This window comes from Bombyx mori, chromosome 12 (assembly GCF_030269925.1).
Source record: "Bombyx mori chromosome 12, ASM3026992v2".
NCBI classification, from domain to species: Eukaryota; Metazoa; Arthropoda; class Insecta; order Lepidoptera; family Bombycidae; genus Bombyx; species Bombyx mori.
Genome location: NC_085118.1, coordinates 4,689,029 through 4,708,432, shown reverse-complemented (window position 1 = coordinate 4,708,432; position 19,404 = coordinate 4,689,029). Strand labels below are relative to the sequence as shown.

The 19,404-nt window shown below is 34.2% G+C and overlaps 1 protein-coding gene across 3 annotated transcripts in view; it reads left to right on the top strand.

Annotated features, from left to right (window-relative positions):
- Nucleotides 1-19,404, top strand: part of LOC101742357 (uncharacterized) — a 64,092-nt gene that overhangs the window by 34,199 nt on the left and 10,489 nt on the right. The gene's annotated exons all lie outside the window — the stretch shown is intronic.

The window sequence follows — 19,404 nt, the reverse complement described above, 5'->3', positions numbered from 1 at the left end:
GTACATATAAAAATAAATAAAATTCTAATAAAGACTAATAATCATAATATTTTATTATAATATGAATGGTTCTTTTATTAAAAAATGTATTTACAATACATAAAAAAAAGGATAAAAATACGTGCGTAGGAAAGAAGAAACTCAGATAAACTGCTTCGGATATCGGGAAACCTAAGGCTGTGTGCAATTTCGGGGAATCCCACAATACAAATAAAAGAGCATTAAACTGAAACAGCCTTAAGGGTGGTCCGGTCGCACTGTACCAGTATCGACCCACAGCAATTCGCAATAATTATGATAAAACAATACGCTTTTTGCAACAGTCTCAAATGTTTAGTCACAAGTTCTTAATATTATTTATTATACGGGCGTTTGTGACTGCGCCTATACCTAATATAAAACGCGATTTCGATGTTCCAGGCTAGTGATGTCGACCGCATGCATTGTGCTGCGGTTGTTTGCCATCTACGGTGCATTCGTCTCGAACGAACATCGACCCAGTATTTTTAAGGTATTAAATAAATTGCGGTTAAACAGTTGAAACGGTATCTTTAATTCAAGCGTGGTCAATCTATTGAAGATGCCACAGGAGAAGGCTAATATCGTATGGGTTCCCTAACAATGCTATGTCGTCAATTGTTGCAATCGTTGCATTTTATATAAATTTAAACTGTTTAAAACCAAACAATTCAACTTATGAAACATATCTAGTTTTTGCAGTGGATTATAAAAAAGCTGCATTAGCATAATCCCAGACAACAATGCGTGCAAAAGTCGACTAGGCGTGCTTTAACATAAATAGAAAGTGTCGAATGCTTTGCATTTGTGTCCAGAGTTGGATACCAGACGACGCGGGCAAAGATTGATAGATACCTTACAAGCTAAATATAACAGTGATTAAATGTCATTTGTTATACTGAAACTAAACAAGATTGTATTCTATCCTTTGCTGTATTTGTTCATGACCACGAAAACTATATAATAGAGAATACATAACCTCAAAAATTGTATAATATAAGTAATAAAATTAATAGTTTTATAGTTAATGTTAATTCTGTTACACGTAAAAACATTTTTTATTACCATACTATTCTTTAAATTGTTGATCATTTTGGATTTAGTTTTAAGATAAACTCGGGCAAATGTCGAGTTTTGATAGGTTTTATTTTAATATTCATTGAAACAACATTAAAACACATAAGTAACCTATATTAAAGTACACATAGTGAACGCACTTGTAAATAATATTTTTGTCGAAGAGGTACGTTTCATTGTCAACTTGTGCCCGTCACGTTCCACTGAACGAGACAAGGATGTAATTCATGTAGAACCGACGGGGTCGCATCGATTACAATCTACCCAAACTTTAGAAGATTCATTACGACATTGAACTGTCAAGCATTTTTTTTTTAATTCCAATATAAATACTAATGTCCATTAGTTCAGCTAGGCTTAAGAATAAATTCTCTTCTTGATCTTTCTACAGTTAGCCAGGGTAATTAACAAATTAAAGAACGAACGGTTAGCGTGGTATGGGCATGTGATGCGTAGAGAGAAGATGCATGTGAGTAGGAGATGTATGGGAAAGAGGTCGAACAAAGAAGACATGGATGGAGTGTATGAATGATGATATAAGAAAGAAAGGAGTGAGTGTTGAGATGACGGCTGATAGAAGAGAATTGAATAGAAAAACGCTGTGCCCCATCAAGGTGGAGAAAAAGAAGAGATGTTTCCACAACATATCCTTCTTCAAACTAGTTTTGAAAATACTCCTTGACGAAAGGTCAAGATTCGACCGTTCTCGTGATATATTGATGTCTATCAATAATAAAAACACTCCGATGAATTGGACCGCGTGGTCTTCGTATTAACACGTCTTTTAGATGTAACAGTTTCATGAATCTAATAGATCATAATATCTATTCACATTTCATAAATCGCGACATTTTGAGGTCGTCGAAAGAAACAAAGCAATTAGAAACAATTGCTTTATAATGTATGATTTAATGAGACAAAGGGTACGGGAGTTATACCGCTTTAATGTTGTTTGCAATAAACAATACAATTCCTTTCGGTACTCTCGATCAAAACCGCAGTTCTGTTGGTTTATAACACAATACAGTAGAAGTTTTCTTTCGGGTTTCAAAACTAATTTACGGCAAATGAAATGGTTGTTGCACAGAAAGAAAAACTTTCTTTAATGTATAATTCATTTATTCGAGGATATGAATGCACGATTGGATCTTCCGTGGCGAGAAGAGCGTAATTCAATTACCGCCTACTGCTCATAAATGGGTTACTGGCCTGGGCATGCTTCGTTACACAAACAAACGTAATGCTAGAAGAATCTGTTTGAGTAAAGGTAATATATTTTATAAAAACTATTTCAAAAAATATTTGTTATTTTAAATTTCAACTACAAAAATTCCGACTTATATTTTATATTATTATTGAAATAAAATTCAAAGTAATCTTAACGAAAGACGGTATAGGCCCTATTACCTGATTGTGCAAATTCAGGCTTAGCAAAGTTTATACGAAAGCTCGCCTAAAACAAAACTTGATTGTATTTTTTTTTTAAATCCATTGGACATACTTTATATAATAATATGTACATATAAGTACTTAAAAATGTTAATTTAAAAATCTGCATCGTCGACCAGCTTGGCCGTATGGAATATGGTAACGTGATTGTCAAAATTGAAACAGTTCAAATTCTGTAAATTCTGTTTTTAATATCGGATTTGTAATTGGATTAGGTATTAGGTTTACCGAATTTAAGAACGATTGTTATCAAAGCAAACTAAAAACGGATCTAATTATGGATCGTTGGAACAAAGCATTAATTTAATTTAGGTTTAATTAGGTTTACAGAATTTAAGAACTATTGTTATCAAAGCAAACTAAAAACGGATCTAATTATGGATCGATGGAACAAAGCATGAAAATGTAGTTTGTATGAATCTGAAAATAATAATTCCGACTTTTTTGTATAAAATTTCGTATCACTGACATAGAGATTGCAAAGATGAATTCACTTGAATTGTTATTTTATATCTACTTGAAAATGATGCTTTTATCTTAGGAGCACCTTGAAACGTCACTCGAAACTCGTGATATTTGATAAACTAGAACTGAATGGATTAAGTACTGCATTATTTTTGATTCGTACCTACTTGTGATAAATTTTGTATAATCCCTAAGAAATTCAATGTAAATTAACAAATAATTTGTGTGTTGATGTGAAATGCGAATAATAACAAAAACCTTTAGGTACGAAAATTTTAGTAACGATGCTATGCTGCGAAATAGCAATGACACCTGCGATTTCATCACGAAACTTGCTAAAAACTTGATATTAACAAAACGTTTAAACTTGTACTCCCGGTGTGTCCAGAGAGTGACGTCACGTCATAGTGTTCGCGTGTGCTGTGGACCGTGACGCCGCTTCCGCCGTCGCTTCCGCCTTCCACCACAAATTATGTGAACTCTTTGTTAAGTTCTATTTCGTAATACACTTTTAGATGTTTTGTATGAAGTAGTACCCTTTTAAAAGAAATGAGGGCCTTTGTTTTTACACCCATAAAAAAGGAAATTATTTGAGATTAAAACATTTTAAACTTTTTCGAGTATGTAAATCTATAGGCACTACTGATATATAGGAAGAAGAAGGATATGGAGCGTCCTTTCACGTACTGAGATGATACTGTGCGATATGCGATATAAACTCGTCGGCACAAAAGCGGTCATATCTGACCGCATGTGGCATGATACAGATTTTTAGCGACTTCAAGAACAAGGTTTCTTTTTAATGCAAAGTTATTATAAAGTGCAGTTAATCTCAAAATCAAATGAATTGAGATTTAAAATCATAAAACCTTTGCATGGTTATATCAAAATTAGTACATCGAAGTTATACTGAACTAGCACAGGGGATTTCATGTGCGTCTGGATAACCAAAAGGAAATCCTTCTGTAGCGGTTCCGAAAGTCCTATTTGTGTTGCACTATAGGTGAGTAGATGTCGCAATATTCTTGTTGCTAACCCATCTCGTCCACCAGCCTTTCGTAAATTTCACTTATATAAAACAGGTAAAACTGCGCTTCCCACTGATGCTAAATTTTGAGACACCCTGTACAGTGTTGTGTATTCAAAATGCTTAAAGTGGAACACAAATCTAGTCCAAGCGTTTACATAATTTGGTATTAGATCACATTTTAATTAAAACAGCGTAAAAATAAGAATATTATTGAACCGAAACAATCTGTAGTTGCTCGCGTCGCCTGATCGCCTCGCCTGACGTCGTTTCATGTGACATATTGCCACATGATACCGTATTATCGGATTTCTCCGTGCACTTTAATTAGCGCGTAGAGAAATGCTCTACGGTTATAAACCATTATATATTTCAAGCGAACAAAGTTTCCACTCTAAAAAATATTTATTATCATTCGTCACTATCTTTAACCTAGTAGTGGCGCGCTTTGGAAGTCTAATCAGTATTCTAAAACGATTCTTGAGATTAACGCGTTATTTGTCTATTTGGATTGCATAGAAAGTTTAATCGATTGTAGTGGTACATAGATAAGCATTGTGGCACAAACGAATTATTTAGATTTAACCAATTTTGTACAACACACGTGAATCATAAACTTCAATTGACAATAAAACTAATTTGATTGTATCGAACACATGAAGCGAATAGAAAGTGTCGTGACTATGTGTCGGAATTCCTTTGACTATAACCTTTAGAAAACGTGTCGTGCATGTGAATTTTAATGTAAAGCTCGACATAATCCATAGGATCAATAACGTAATGCTTAGAATAGGATTTAGAATTAAGAGCCGAACCAGCCCTGCGGTGAAAGTGTTTTAGGAGAACAATTGATCATCGTTTTACAAAGTGTCACCGAGATATATTATATGATAGATTTCGCAGACTTCCTAGAACAATATCGCAATCGATTCGCTCTTTCAACACAATACGATGTTGCTACTTAAAGTCACTGATGTGAATCGCAGGCACAGCTTGTTATAAAATTTTCATCTTTGATTTATAGACGTTTTTAATTTAATTCTTGAATTATAAAAAGGATAGAGTTATCTTCCAAACAGAACGAATGACTCATAAACGAAATTAACCGACCATTTTGTTCTTGTAATATTCCAAAATAGGCAACAAGTCATTAACTCGTCTATGTTAGGCGTACGTCTTTATAGAAATAAAATGCTTCCCCAATTTACCTGGAACAGTCCCAATGTGTTGAAATAGTTAACGCGGGCTACAACAACGGAGTGTCTATTTCCGATCTCTCGGTTCGGGAGCACCGACCTACTGTCTAATGCATTTCATTCACAGTCAAAAATGATTCACGTATTGTTTGCGCATTTACTTACGAGTATGTCATATTCAGGTCATGTACACCCGAAGTTCGAAACTTTTGTTACCTATCGGTTAGAAATTTAGGTCATCCTCCTTCAATCCTAAACATAAACATTTTGGTACTGCAATTGTTTTTTTGCTATTGACCTCAACATCAACAATTTTAAGGATTTTTTATACTATATTATTTTTAGTTGTATAAGACAACTAAAAATAATATAGTATAAAAAATCCGACCTAAAAATTTTTTTAAAGGTTTGGTGACCATTGCCGTTCCATCTTATCTGTCGCAAGTGAAACATTTAGATCTTTGCAATGCAATTTGGATGGAGAAAGTCTTCTTGCGCAGTAATGCAGTACTCAAAAATTTGTTGCACACGCACTTCAATACCAATATAGTCTTTTAAAATATCTGGCTTATCATAATATATATTATTAAAATTTTAACGTAATGACCGTTGACGCTCTATTATAGTGAAAAATCTAAATCATTTTTAAAACAATGATCGATTTTATATGTGAAAAATTAAACAGCTGTTATTCAAAAACATTTACCCAAAAGGTTGAGGTTTCAATTGTGTTTTATGGAGACAAAATCTCAAGATGGGTGTCGGCATTCATGTTGTCATGTCAAACGCCTCTGGTAGCTACTTTAACTTAAGATGGATCTTGAGCTCGTCCACCCATGCAGACCAAGAAAAAAACACCACATAAAAAGTAGGTCGTTTTCAAAATAAATTATCTATATAAATTATTAGTTTTGTTAAACCATTCACTGTTTACGACAACTGTTTCAAGTATATATTTTTGTGTCGGGAGCCGACTGGCCGCAATCCAGACACCCAAACCGCATAAGAATCTTAAGTAGCCAATCATTAATGATTCATGCAAGTACAGCTGGGCGCCGTTAGCTTATTGACGGCACTTACAGATCGTTCAACTGGCTTCTCTAACATCAATTATATGAATTGCTCTTATCTCTTGTTGTGTGCCTACAGTCGCGTTTCATTCGTGTAATTAGAGATGTTTCATACAAAATGCTGCGTCTGCGACCGAATGATTGCAATCAACTCGGTGTTGGGTAACATTAGATTACGTTAAAGCTGTGTTTCCTTAATTTTATGTTTTCTCGTAACCTGGTCATCTGTGTTAATGTCTCATGACGGATGAATCTATATAGAGCGTATTTATTTTAACGTGACTAATAACGTAAAACTATACATACATCTTTGATCTTAATAACTACTTATTAATCAGTTTTGTACTGTGGAAAACATTGACTATTCCACACAGCTAAACTAGAAATTTTATTGCCATACAAAAAATGATATATTATTAATAATATTTAATTCTTACAGTGTCTAACGTTAAATATTATATTCAAGGTTCAAAATCCGTTTTACAAGTATCGTTAGACTTCAAATTATCACATTGAACAAAGAATTTCTAGGTATGTCATGAGCAATTTAAGTCATGTTAAATTACTCTACCTGTTGTTCGTATCACAAAGACCTCGAAACCGAATAACTGGACTAAAACATTTTTTTAATAATTCGCTTCGTGCAAACGATGTATGTACATTAACATAAATTATAAAGGTATTGCTACACATCCGCTTTTATTTAATTTTATGTTACGCAGTGCTTCTCTTGAAATTTTGAATGTAAATTATTCATTTTAAATACGCAAATTAAACCACAATGATTCATTATATTTACATATTCTCATTACTATATACAGTGTTTGTTTTTTTTTTCTTCTTGCTAATATATAGGGAAGTAATCCGTAACTGACCACTGCTAATGAAAGAAAAAAAAAAACCTTCACAATTTCTAATGTATACATTTATAAAAGCTTCACACAATTGATTTTTTAGGATGGAAAGATTGCAAGTAGCCTGGCAGTAGGTATTTGTTTTCGTCAGGAGCGAAGGACGGGCTTAGTGAAGTGATAATTAAAGTTACTAGCGAATAACCATGTTTTTATTATGCCCATTCCACCTTCATACGAAAACAAATCCAGATATTGTTTATCCAGATGTCATCATTTTTTCCTACTTAAGCTGGTAGCCTAGAGAGGCTATTCCAGCGTAACCCTAACTAGTAGGTGAGCTCACGGGGCTCAAACCTGACGACGTTGCTAACACGAACCCTAGCAAGAGCCGTGTTTCGCAGAATCTACCACCGGATCGGAAACGCGACCCACTGAGAAGATCCGGCGAGAAACTCAGTGGGCTGTGTCTGAGAGTTAATTTACTCGTCGAGCCCTTCGTCGCAAGCGACGGGTTCGACGAGAACGGTGACCGGTGCTTGAAGTACCTAGAAGCACCGTTAGTTGATTGGGAGGATCCGAGATAACGTGTTTTGGGCGACGTCGACTGCTTTCCATTCTTTCCGCAGGATCGGGAATGCCAGATGTCATCATCAGCCCACAGTCATCCACTGCTAGCCGTATGCTTCAAATTATCAACAGAATAAAACCAAAAGACGTATAGCCCAAGTTTTAAGTCGAAGATGAAAATTCTTTAAAGACGCGTCAGTAAAAAAGCGTGTTTTTATCATAAAATTAACATTAAAAAAAAATGGTTTATAAGAAAATTGTAGTTATTCAGAAAAGTGTAATAAATATAATGAGGCCTGACGTCGGTAAGCGATATCGTATTTCTAATAATTAAAACATACCCTTGTTATTCAGTTTGTTTGTGTTAGTTAACATTCCGCTTACTAAGTGAGAACTCACAAATAATGACTACTAGTTATTTCAGAAATCGATGGTATTAATGTTTTGTTTAATTTTCTAATTAATTTGAACTAGTGAAATAAAAAGCAAAAACTATTTGCACGTTAAGTTTGAAAGACATTGTTTTTCTTAGTCTTTTAAAATGTCGGAATTTCTCTTAACTTTTCAAACATAAGGATGTCTGTTGGTATCTCGTTGCACACCATCATTTGACCTTTGTGTTCATATTGCATGTCAATTCAAAACGTTGGATATCTGCCACTGGTATATAATATAACGTTAAACAATTTGTGTGTATGTATGTGTGTATCTTCGAATAGGAGAATTCCGTTTTCGAAAGGAATAGTTTGAACGATTGAGGTCTAACCGATTAGACCGTGGGGAAAAAACTACGATCAAGTGGTAATTTATGTATGAATTTTATCTTCAAACTAAAGATTGTTATTTCAATATCAATGTTGTTAAAGATTATTCTTATGCCGAACCGTTGAACCCTAATAAGGATAATTTCAAAATAATCTTGCGAGTCCAATTTTTTTTTCTCTACCTTATTACTGGTAGTCTAAGGACTAATTCCAGCTACTCTTGGACCGCTAGGTGAGCTGACGGGCTTATTAACTATTCGCCGTATTCGATAAGTTTGGCGGGCATGATGACCGGTGCTTAGAGAACCTAAAAGCATTGAGAGTGGATCGGGAAGATACGATAAGATCAAAAAACAAAATTCGGGCGGTTGCGTCGGTATATCGAACCATCGCGTGCTCAATTGAATATCTTCCCTTTGTTGTCACATCAAAACATAACGAACACTGAGAATAAGTCAACAGTTAGGTAAATTTGTACAATAGGCGATCTTTATCATCTGAAAATGATACGACAGGTATCAATTAATATTGAACAGTCTCTGATTTAGCTTGATTCTTTTTCAGTCAAACTTTGCACCTTCATTTTAAACCAGTTGCACGGTACATTAATGATATTAATGTACCTTTGATACTGTGATCTAGAACGTATCCTTCCGTTTTATTTTTGGTTTTTCTATGGTAGCAAATAATCTAGTTAACCATAAACTTTTTATGCTAGGGTGTATCGTGGGCTTGAACGTTTTTGTACCACTAACTATTCTTAACGTTGATATCTCGGCGCAACCATGCGTTTCGGTTCGAACGGTGGGTGGGACAGCTGTTATTCGAAACAATTGAGTGTTCCAACTCGAATAGGGTGAGGGCATTCCCGATATAATGTCTATTTGCTCCGGTAACTACACAACACCAGGTGGACCGCGAGATTGTCTGTACAATGAAATCAATAAAATAATCATAACCTCTTTGACATGTGTAAAAAGAGACGAACAGAAGTCATGACGTCATTAGCAATATTATCTATCTACACAACAAAGGTTGTTTTTTCACGATATTAATTCTCGATTCATTTTTATTGGCCCTCTCAAAACTTTTGTAGCTGTTTTTATCTCAATGGTTAGTATACCAATAACGAAACCATACAAGAAATAAAAACTAGAACAATTCATAAACAAACGTATTTGATAAAGTACGTCAGATAAAACATTCATTATGGCGATTTTCACTGTTTTGCTTTCATTCTACTAATTTAATTGGAATGAGTTTGCGCGAGACATCTCATCGTTTGGCCATGGAAGCACAAAACGAACGGGTGGGTGCAACAATCTGTAAACCCACGTATAACATTAGAAACAATGAACCATGAACGATCTCTAAACGTTTGCCATTTACGGTTAACCAACCTACGAATATGTTTTATTAATTACCCATCGTAAAGTTGTTGGCTGTTGACTCAGTCTTTTGTCTATTATGTTTATTCTGTGAATTTCGAAGATTAAGAAAGTAAGAATGATAAGTAGTTCTGTACTTTCTGGAAATACTGTTCTCTTTTTACTCAGTACTAATATTTTAAGAAATTTATCGTTTATTTAATTAATTTTTCTATATCTCAATGTTTAAAATACAATGTAAAAATTATTAAAAACAAGACGAAAACAACTGGAGAACATAACTTCTACTTTTTAGGAGGCAAAGGCTGTGCTCTTGTCTTTTCTGATCTATAATTGTAGTTGCAGCGGTAACCATCACACACTATCAAGTGGACGGTCTGCTAATTGGCCTTCACTGATACCCCCGATTTAAAATCGCGACCAACTGGGAAGATCCGGCGAGAAACTCAATAGATTGTGTTTATGAGTTAATTCGTTCGTCAAATTCTTCGTTGTAATCACTGGTGGATTATTACTAGTGGTAGGACCTCTTGTGAGTCCGCACGGGTAGGTACCACCACCCTTCCTATTTCTGCCGTGCAGCCGAAATGCGTTTCGATTGGAAGGGTGGGGCAGCTGTTGTACTGTAAAAACTGAGACTATGTCTATGGGCTCCGGTAACCACTTAAAACCAGGTGGACAGTGAGCTCGTCCACACATCTAAGCAATAAAAAAAATCAACGAGGAGGGTGACCAGTGCTAGAAGAGCCAAAAAGCACCGTAAGTGGATCCGGGGGTTCCGTCAAGGCATGTTTCTAGCAACGGCGGCTTTGCTTCGCCCCGTCACGTCGCCCGGGTCGGATATGTAAAGTCCCGGTTAATTCAAATAAAACAATCAACAACTCAAATACTAAAAATTTTGATTCGACTGGTTGTATAGTAATTTAGAATGAGTAGTTGTTAATCGACTATCCACACAATATGACCTGACAGACCATGAACGCATTAAAAATTTATAAACATCTGTATGACCTACGTATACTAAAAGGTCATATTTCGAAATGTCAGCAAACGCCTGAAACGAAATCCATCATGCGAACAAGACTAATTAGATTCCCTAGAGTTATTATTGGAAATCTACAGACACATGTTATTAAGCACGTGTATCTCTATTTGCAGGTGGAACTGGAGCATTAAATAAAAAAATCTGAAACGTGACTTTGTAGACTGCAGACGTTCAATTGAATCCGATTAGCTTCGGGAATTATAATGACACGCCATTGAGAAAGCTGATTAATATTAATTTTCTTATTTACCCAAACATCGACATTCAATTATTGGTTTGTATGAAATATATGTACCGAATGGGTACGGTATCCTGATTTTTCACGACTTGTGTCGCAATAAAGTAATTAATCACTCAATCATATTTGATTAGACATCGAATAAAAAATCGTTGAAAGTTGTCTTTGAACAATGAACATTAGTTTTCGCACACTGTTTTTATTGTCGCAATTATTGGTTCACATGTGATTGTATAATGTTACAAATTTATTTTAACAATTTATGACACGTTACTACATTACCTACTTATTATAAAGCTAGACTTCAAAATAATCACCAACGCTATTAAACCTTAATGTTATGCGGCTCTTCGTAATTATTAGGAAGTATTATATGTGGAAGTCTTGCGTTGTATGCCCGTATTGAAAGATTAATAGTTAGACAGACTATTACAATATCGTGTCGTGTTTTCTGGCTACATGTGACCGATTCATAATTGAGGCATTTCAAATCAATGTCTAATAAATAAAATATGAGGATATAGTTGCGGTGGACATTATTCAATGGTTAATATTAACTAGTTCATGGCCTACCGTTTTATTAGTCTACTTTTATGCCTTCTATCGCGTTATTGATTCTAGTTGATGGACAGGAAACAGACGTGGATTTTATCTAACGCGTAATAAATATGCATTTTTACCAATAAAGTATAGGCCGTATACAAGCGCTTCATATTAGGTGGGGCCATCACGGTTGGTTGTTTTCAAGTATGCGGCTCTTTCCGTATGCGTGCACCGTTTTCCAGCAACATACGTAAATGAATTTTGTAAATCGTGCTTACACATGCATATTCGCGTCGCGAGTGCACGGTTTTTTGTACAAAAATATGTAGCTTGCCTAACGATATTTTAATATTATAATTATGAGAAGATGATGATTTTACACCGTATTGATGAAAGTGCTTCATTTTAAAATTAAGTTTGTTAAGTTGTTGAGAGACAATACGAAACTAGGTGTGTTGCATTTATCTACCGAATATAAAAATCAATAAAAATAAGTGCAATGTGAGAGCATGTTCTACAACGCGTAAAGCGTTTTTCACAAATAATCTAAATAGATTCGATTTAACAGTAGACAAAAATCTCATTATTACCGAAACCAACGCTAATATGAAACCGATAGATCGGAGAGTGAAAGCACGTAACGCTCGATTGGATCACGTTGCTCTTCAGTACTTTTATTTGTCGGCAAGTGTCAATAGTTCGCCAACATCTAATTCTGTTACGCTTGTCTATTTAGTTCAGCCTTCGTCTATACTTCACTAAAAACTTCTTGGAAACCATTTAACATTGTGAGAATTACATGAATGGGTGTATTTAAGTATCAATTTATTTTCGTGTAACTAAACAAGTTGTTGTTTGACTAGGATCGTAAAACTACAATGATTAATTGTGTTGTTAGTTATATGAAATGGATTCACTTAGCGAAGTTACAATTTTTCATCTAATAACTCACTCTGGCGCATTTCTCAACAGTTAGCTGTACCGTTAGCTGGCGTCCAACTATTTAATGATGCTGTTTTACCATTTAAATGTGGTTGCCGGATGCTACGATTAAAACATGTCCTTATACAAATTATACTAGCTACTCGTTCTTCTGATACTTTTATGTTTTTTTATTTATCGTAGATGGGCAGTCAGATCCACGTGCTATGCGGTGTCAAATTACTATTAAAGTCCAGAGACATTACATAGTGAATGCAGCTCTATCTTAAGATATACTGTCAAAGTCTCAATCCTTTAGACTCAACTCCTAAGATCATAATAAAAGTTCTTTTTTGGGTCATTTGACTCTTGCGCAACTTTAAAAGACTGATATAAAAAACTTGTAGGTGTTCTTTTTTATTAGAATACAATTGCTAAAATTACGTAGATGTATGACACGTGTCTCTATTTTTTATGGCCTGTAATTTAATATTATTTTTTACTTATCGTGTGTCACAAAACAATTCCGTATGTTCCACGCTGATATAGACAACTGCAGATATCAAAAATAATACTTATGATTTTTCAATAAAAACAATCGGACAACAAAAATCCTTTCGTTTGGAGTTTTTAATTACCGAACACTTAAATTGCAAGTGTGTAACATAGCTGCTTGCTCGCAGTTCCACCAACGATAGCTTTGGAATATATCAACAAACTAATGCAAAAGTAAATAAAATGTTCTTGAAATGGGAATCCACCTCGTATAGGTTTTTGATCAGAAGAAAAACATATATATTTTATTCAGTATCTGAAGGAAGTAAAATTGCCAGTTATTGTGTCATAAAAAATCGCATCAGTAATCTTACCATGATGGTCAACCGAATAAATCATTTTGTTTTTTTTGACCCGAATTTTCGACTCGGACTTGCGCTTTTCAGAATTTCGAACGTATTCATGAGCTATGGTACAGATTTTATACCAATTTCCACTTAAAGTAAGCTACTTTTTATTATTTATTGATTTTATTTTTTACCTCAAGTTCATTTAGGGAACATTAAACAAAGCATCCAAACAATGTCTAAATCAATGCTAAATTATCCATTAGTCGTCATACAAAAATTATGTGACATAAACGTTCGGGCGTGATTTTTCGGTTGTGGTTTGAACCAGTGTTGTGCATTAATAGTCTTATTGTTATGTAGAGATTTATGTTTGACATTATTTTGTTACACTAAAAAGTGTGACAGATTATTACCAATGTTTTACTGGTTTACCAAATTTTTACTGGTGGTAGGACCTCTTGTGAGTCCGCACGGGTGGGTAGGTATCACCGCCCCTCCTGTTTCTGCCGTGAAGCAGTAATGCGTTTCGGTTTAAAGGGTGGGGCAGCCGTTGTAACTATACTGAGACCTTAGAACTTATATCTCAAGGTGTCTGGCGCATTTACGTTGTAGATGTCTATGGGCTCCAGTAACCACTTAACACCAGGTGGGCTGTGAGCTCGTCCACACATCTAAGCAATAAAAAAAATGTAGGCGAGGGTTTTTTATTACCCTAACATATATAAACAAACACCTGTTACAGTTTTATAATAGTAACTTGATTGCTGGCGGCTCGACAACTGTGCGCTGGTTTTATGATATTATTATGTAGATTGATTTTTTTTTCTTGTTCTCTGTAAGTGTCCAATTTGATGGAGAAAAGCAATCCGCAAATTACGTTACTTCTATTACCATCTAACAAATGAATGGGGGATACTTATGTTTTATTGTCATGCTAATGATACTTATTGGGTAAGCTAGAAAGGAAAGTTGGTTTCGTAGTGTTCTGTTGTTAATACGTAATATACTTATTGACGCACTCTTTTTTATAAATTAATTATTTTTAATTTATTATTTTAATGATGTATTCATATTAAATTTAATGTGCATGACCTAATTAAGAAGATATTGCGTAGTAGTCCGATTAAGATCAAGACAACGGGTACAGTATACAGTATAGTTCCAATCATGCGTCAAAGTAGTACTGTTTTTATCGTACTTCTCTTTTCATACCTTGATTTCTTGTAATTACATGTTGCAAGTCTTTCAACAGGGTAGGTGTTAACACTGCAAATTTTTGGCGCGTAGCATTCAAGCCGTGATACCAGTACGTTGAAACTTCGATCTTGTAGGTAGGCTTTAGTAGTAGTAAATAGGTAGGCTTTCGATATGATAATGTCGACAATTCCGAAGTAAAACTACTCATAATATTTTAAAATTAAATATGGTCTGATTTATACTAAAATATACAAAATATAAATTGCAGATTCTATTATTTAAGGTCATTAAGTTTTTATAAAACTAGTGTATAAACAAATTGCAAGGACTGTGAACTCATCCGTGATTAGGAAGAAACTGCAGCAATTCGTCTGGGTTTTAATTCTTTAAAATAATAACTGTAAGTTTATAATATTAATTTAGTAATGTTTTAGATTCTTTTAAGAATAATGAGCCAACGCAAAGAGATATCGAAAGAACAGGTAGAATGTGTTTAAATGGAGATATTAAACAGTTCAACGCGTATATTATTGGATACTTTCAAAGACCGACCGGTTGGTGTCAAGCTGTAACCAACACGTAGGTACCACACGGTATTGCCGGTTACCATCTTGCGGTAAATTCCGAAAAAGTAAAAAAAATCAACCTGATTTTACTTAAATATTACGTTATAATAGATTATTAACATATGGTTCATCTTTTCTAGAATGTACTTACAACTTGTTTTGTCCTGTACATATTTATTCAACCGTATGTCGTTCTTAGAATAAATGGTGCTGTTTCATTGTTCTGTGAAGTTTCATTCAATTTGAAGACGTAACAAATCGCGGTTTTTGTGCCTGCACAATAAAATGTAGTTGTCGAGCAAATGATATTTCTCAATATTCAAGTTCTAAATTATGGATTAAACATGTACATTTTGTCGAGGTCTCTATTTGATTGTGGTTTTTGCTTAATATGAGTTTGTATTGCGAACATGGTTTACACATTTAGTAAAGTTGGTAAACTATAAATCAATTTTATATAGCTGACACTTAAGTTCAGCTGTCTGTACAACAATACAAACAATATTGTAGGTACTACAGTACGAATAACGACTATGACTAACTACTTAGTATTAACTAAATAACTTTCAAACATCACTGGCAATTCTTTTACTGAGAACAGTTGTAAACATGAAGAGCGTAACGTTTCATTTAAGCCTAGATTTATGTTTTATGTTTATGTAACATATGAGTGTAACTTGTGCATTGAAAGACCTTTCTTAATTTTATTAGTTAACAAAACAAATCAAAAAATCTTCCACAGAGCGGGTGACATTAACTGGTTTAGTTTATATGCAAACTTAACTTGGAAAGAGAGTAAGCGCGGTTCAGATTTTTACTTACTGAAGCTACTAAACTGTACACGTTTTAGTTAGTAGTGCTTACAAAAAATGTAACGTAATGAAAACCATATTTTGGTATTCAAAGGCTAAATAGAGAACCTTCTTATTACCTAACCAGTAAACGATCGGATCTTGTCTAGTAAATTTCCGCTTTATTGTTCAGTAAAACATCCTTGTCCCGGTTCCCAGCGAAATTAGCCACATTGCTTCAGAAAACTAACGTTTATTTTAATCGGTCAAAATTATAGAACGTGTACACGCTAGGAGATAATGAGCTGGTTCGAATATATATAAAAAAAAACACTCATGAATGTTGGGAACCGTAATGTGAATCGTTCATTGCAGACATCTAGAACGTCGGGCGAAACGAATGCCGAGAGGTAACTAAGTACATGCGCACAATAATAAATATTTATTGTTGTATTTTGTAGAAAAAATACTAAATGGTAGTTACTATATTTGTATGAACCATACTCCACTTCAAATCAACTAGGGTTTTTGCTTATTACAATTAAATAAACAAATAGTAATAAAGTGAAATTTCTGTATGTTTTTTTTTTGCTTCGGTTTTTTTGGGCAACAGTAAATCGTCGGATCTTCGTTCACGCACCAACTAAAATCTTCTGTTACTAAATAACCCGCGTCCGAATTTCACCAGAGACTAAACTCGACAAGGTCACGAAAGTGAGTTCTTGCAGGCCCAGCATAGATTGGAAAAAAACCTCGAATTTAGCACTAAATAGGTAGTAACTACCATCTTATTTCCGCCGCCTTTAGATTAGATACTTCCATTTCAATATTTTTAAATAATAGATATTTCAGTTAGTATGATTTATATTTGCATTAAACTATAGAGTTTAATTTAAGCATTTACTTTAGTGTTACAGATTATATTTGGCAAAATTTAACAAAATCACCGTTTCGAACCTAACACAGACTTAGCTACTTTTATCGAATTGTATAAACACGACAAATACTTACCTTAATGTCATACCACACTATTAAGCTATTCTAACGATCAGACTGTGTTTAACGAGATGGAGACACGGCCTTGCCGTGACGCAATTGTAAAGAAAGTGAAAACAAGAAATCGCCACCAAAACGTAGTGTCATTGAATGAAAAGTCAGTTGTTCTGGTGGTCGTTTGTCAACAGTTTGTGGGCGCCGGTCGGTTACCACTAAAACACGCTTTCACACAGCTATTGTGAATAAAACTAGTTTCCGTTAATTGCTACTAAATAAAAAAAATACGCGGAATGCTTGGTAAACAAAATAGCTTCGCAATGTTCGAGATTTGTCTTCTTTTCGGTTATGGCACGAACGGACTGAAGACAATATAATTTTACCGTTTAATCACCGTGAATGACTTGGCAATAATTCTCGTTGTGGGTCATCAATCATCTTGGGAATTATGTGTGTATGTAGCACCGCAGCAATACATATTATAAACGGTTAAGCATTTATTTTATATACTGAGGGTAAACAATTTAAGCGAAATAATCGTAGCTATCGATTCATTCAATTGCAGTGCAGATCAGTATCACCCTTTATGTACCTGTTTTCATTTTTATCAAAAATGATAAGAGGTTTATTTAAGTTATTGACAACATTGAACCTGATAAGCCTCTGATATACTTAAGAATTTGAAAAAAAATAATAGTTTTAACCGGTTGCATATTAAAAACACAATTATTTTCGAGTGTTATGCGGAAATTGTAAAGTTGTCATCTTTATAAGTGTAAAAATATTTTAAAAATCTGAAAAAAAAAATTTTTAAACAAAAACGGATTTGTGATGTCTTCTAGTATTTTAGCTACGATTCTATCACTGTTCTGTGGATGTTTTTAGCAGTTATGGTTTATCTGGGGTGTTTGAGAGTACGTTCTTAATTTAATAATGTTTAAATTTTTAACTAAGTACTACTCAGTAATATTGATTTTCGTAGGAAATAGCAATTAAAATGGTGGTCCTTAATAGAACGAATCTGTATTATTGGAGACGCTTGGACAAATAAATACTTGGATTTACACTTTATCATAGATTTATACCTACAATGCCAAATTATAAGCTTGTTTCTTAAATACTATGATACTAACTACTAACTTCCATTTCCTTCTTCAATAACACATACTTGTGTTCCAGGAATTGTCCAAAAGTAGATTTTGCGCCGATCATCTACCCTTATGTCTGGCTTCACCAGATAAAATGCAATATCCTTCTGTAAGAGAAGTTGAAGAAGTACTTAATGGTGTTAACAGTTTGATTCTCAGTACCAATGTTGATGTTAACGAGTATCTTCGTATGACTTTGTTTTTTTAACTCTTAGCACATAAACGCTACAATGAGAATCGGATTTCGCAGGCATTACAACATATACATTTCATACATATATTACAAATATTACAACTATCCTGTTGTCAAATCTTCAAATACATCCCTCTTCATACCTACTGAATTCAACGAACCGGTTTGTAAAAACACATTATAATTACTAATGATGACAATAGGTTCGAAGGAAGAGAGGCGTCGCTTTGTTGGATGTTGTGTCCGGGTGCGCATTCGACCGTAACGTAATTTAACGGTGGGGCACACCGCGACATTATTCTGTTTTGCATTGATCACTTGTAATGGCTAGTAAGCTATTTAATAGATTGCTCTGGTTTACCTTTGTATACCATAGACAATCACAGTCGTATACGTTTACGTTTGTTTTAACAATGATATAGGTACCTAATGTAATTAAATTTGAAAATCTTATATATATATAAAATTCTCGTGTCACAATGTTAAATCAAATCAAATGAAATCAAAAAAAAATTATTCAACATAAACGAAAGTACATACTTGTTGAACGTCAAAAGAACTACCGCCAATTCACAAGAACTAGCTTTATAGTAAGCTGTATTGCACAGATGTTCTTTAATTATTAGTTTTCTTAAACCTATGTGTATGTAGGTTCTGAACATCTTGTGGGATTTTGTTGTACAGGCGCACAGACAAACACCCGAATGAAATTCGTATCTTATGTAACCTACTCATCGGCACAACAAGCTTGTGTTTGTTCCTAGTATTTCTATTATGTATGTCCGACTTTTTAGGAAACTCCTCAATATGTTTACGAACATACACTAAATTTTCAAAAATGTACTGGGAAATGTACTTTTAGTTACCATACTCCTCTGAAACGATTTGACCGATTTTTATAAAATTTTATATGCATGTTTACTAGGTCTGAGAATCGGCTACTATCTATTTTTCATACCCCTAAGTGATAAGGGTTGTCCACCCCTAACATTTATTTTTTGTAATCTTTTTGTTTGTTTTAATGAGGCATTATTTGGTTGAAGGAGGTT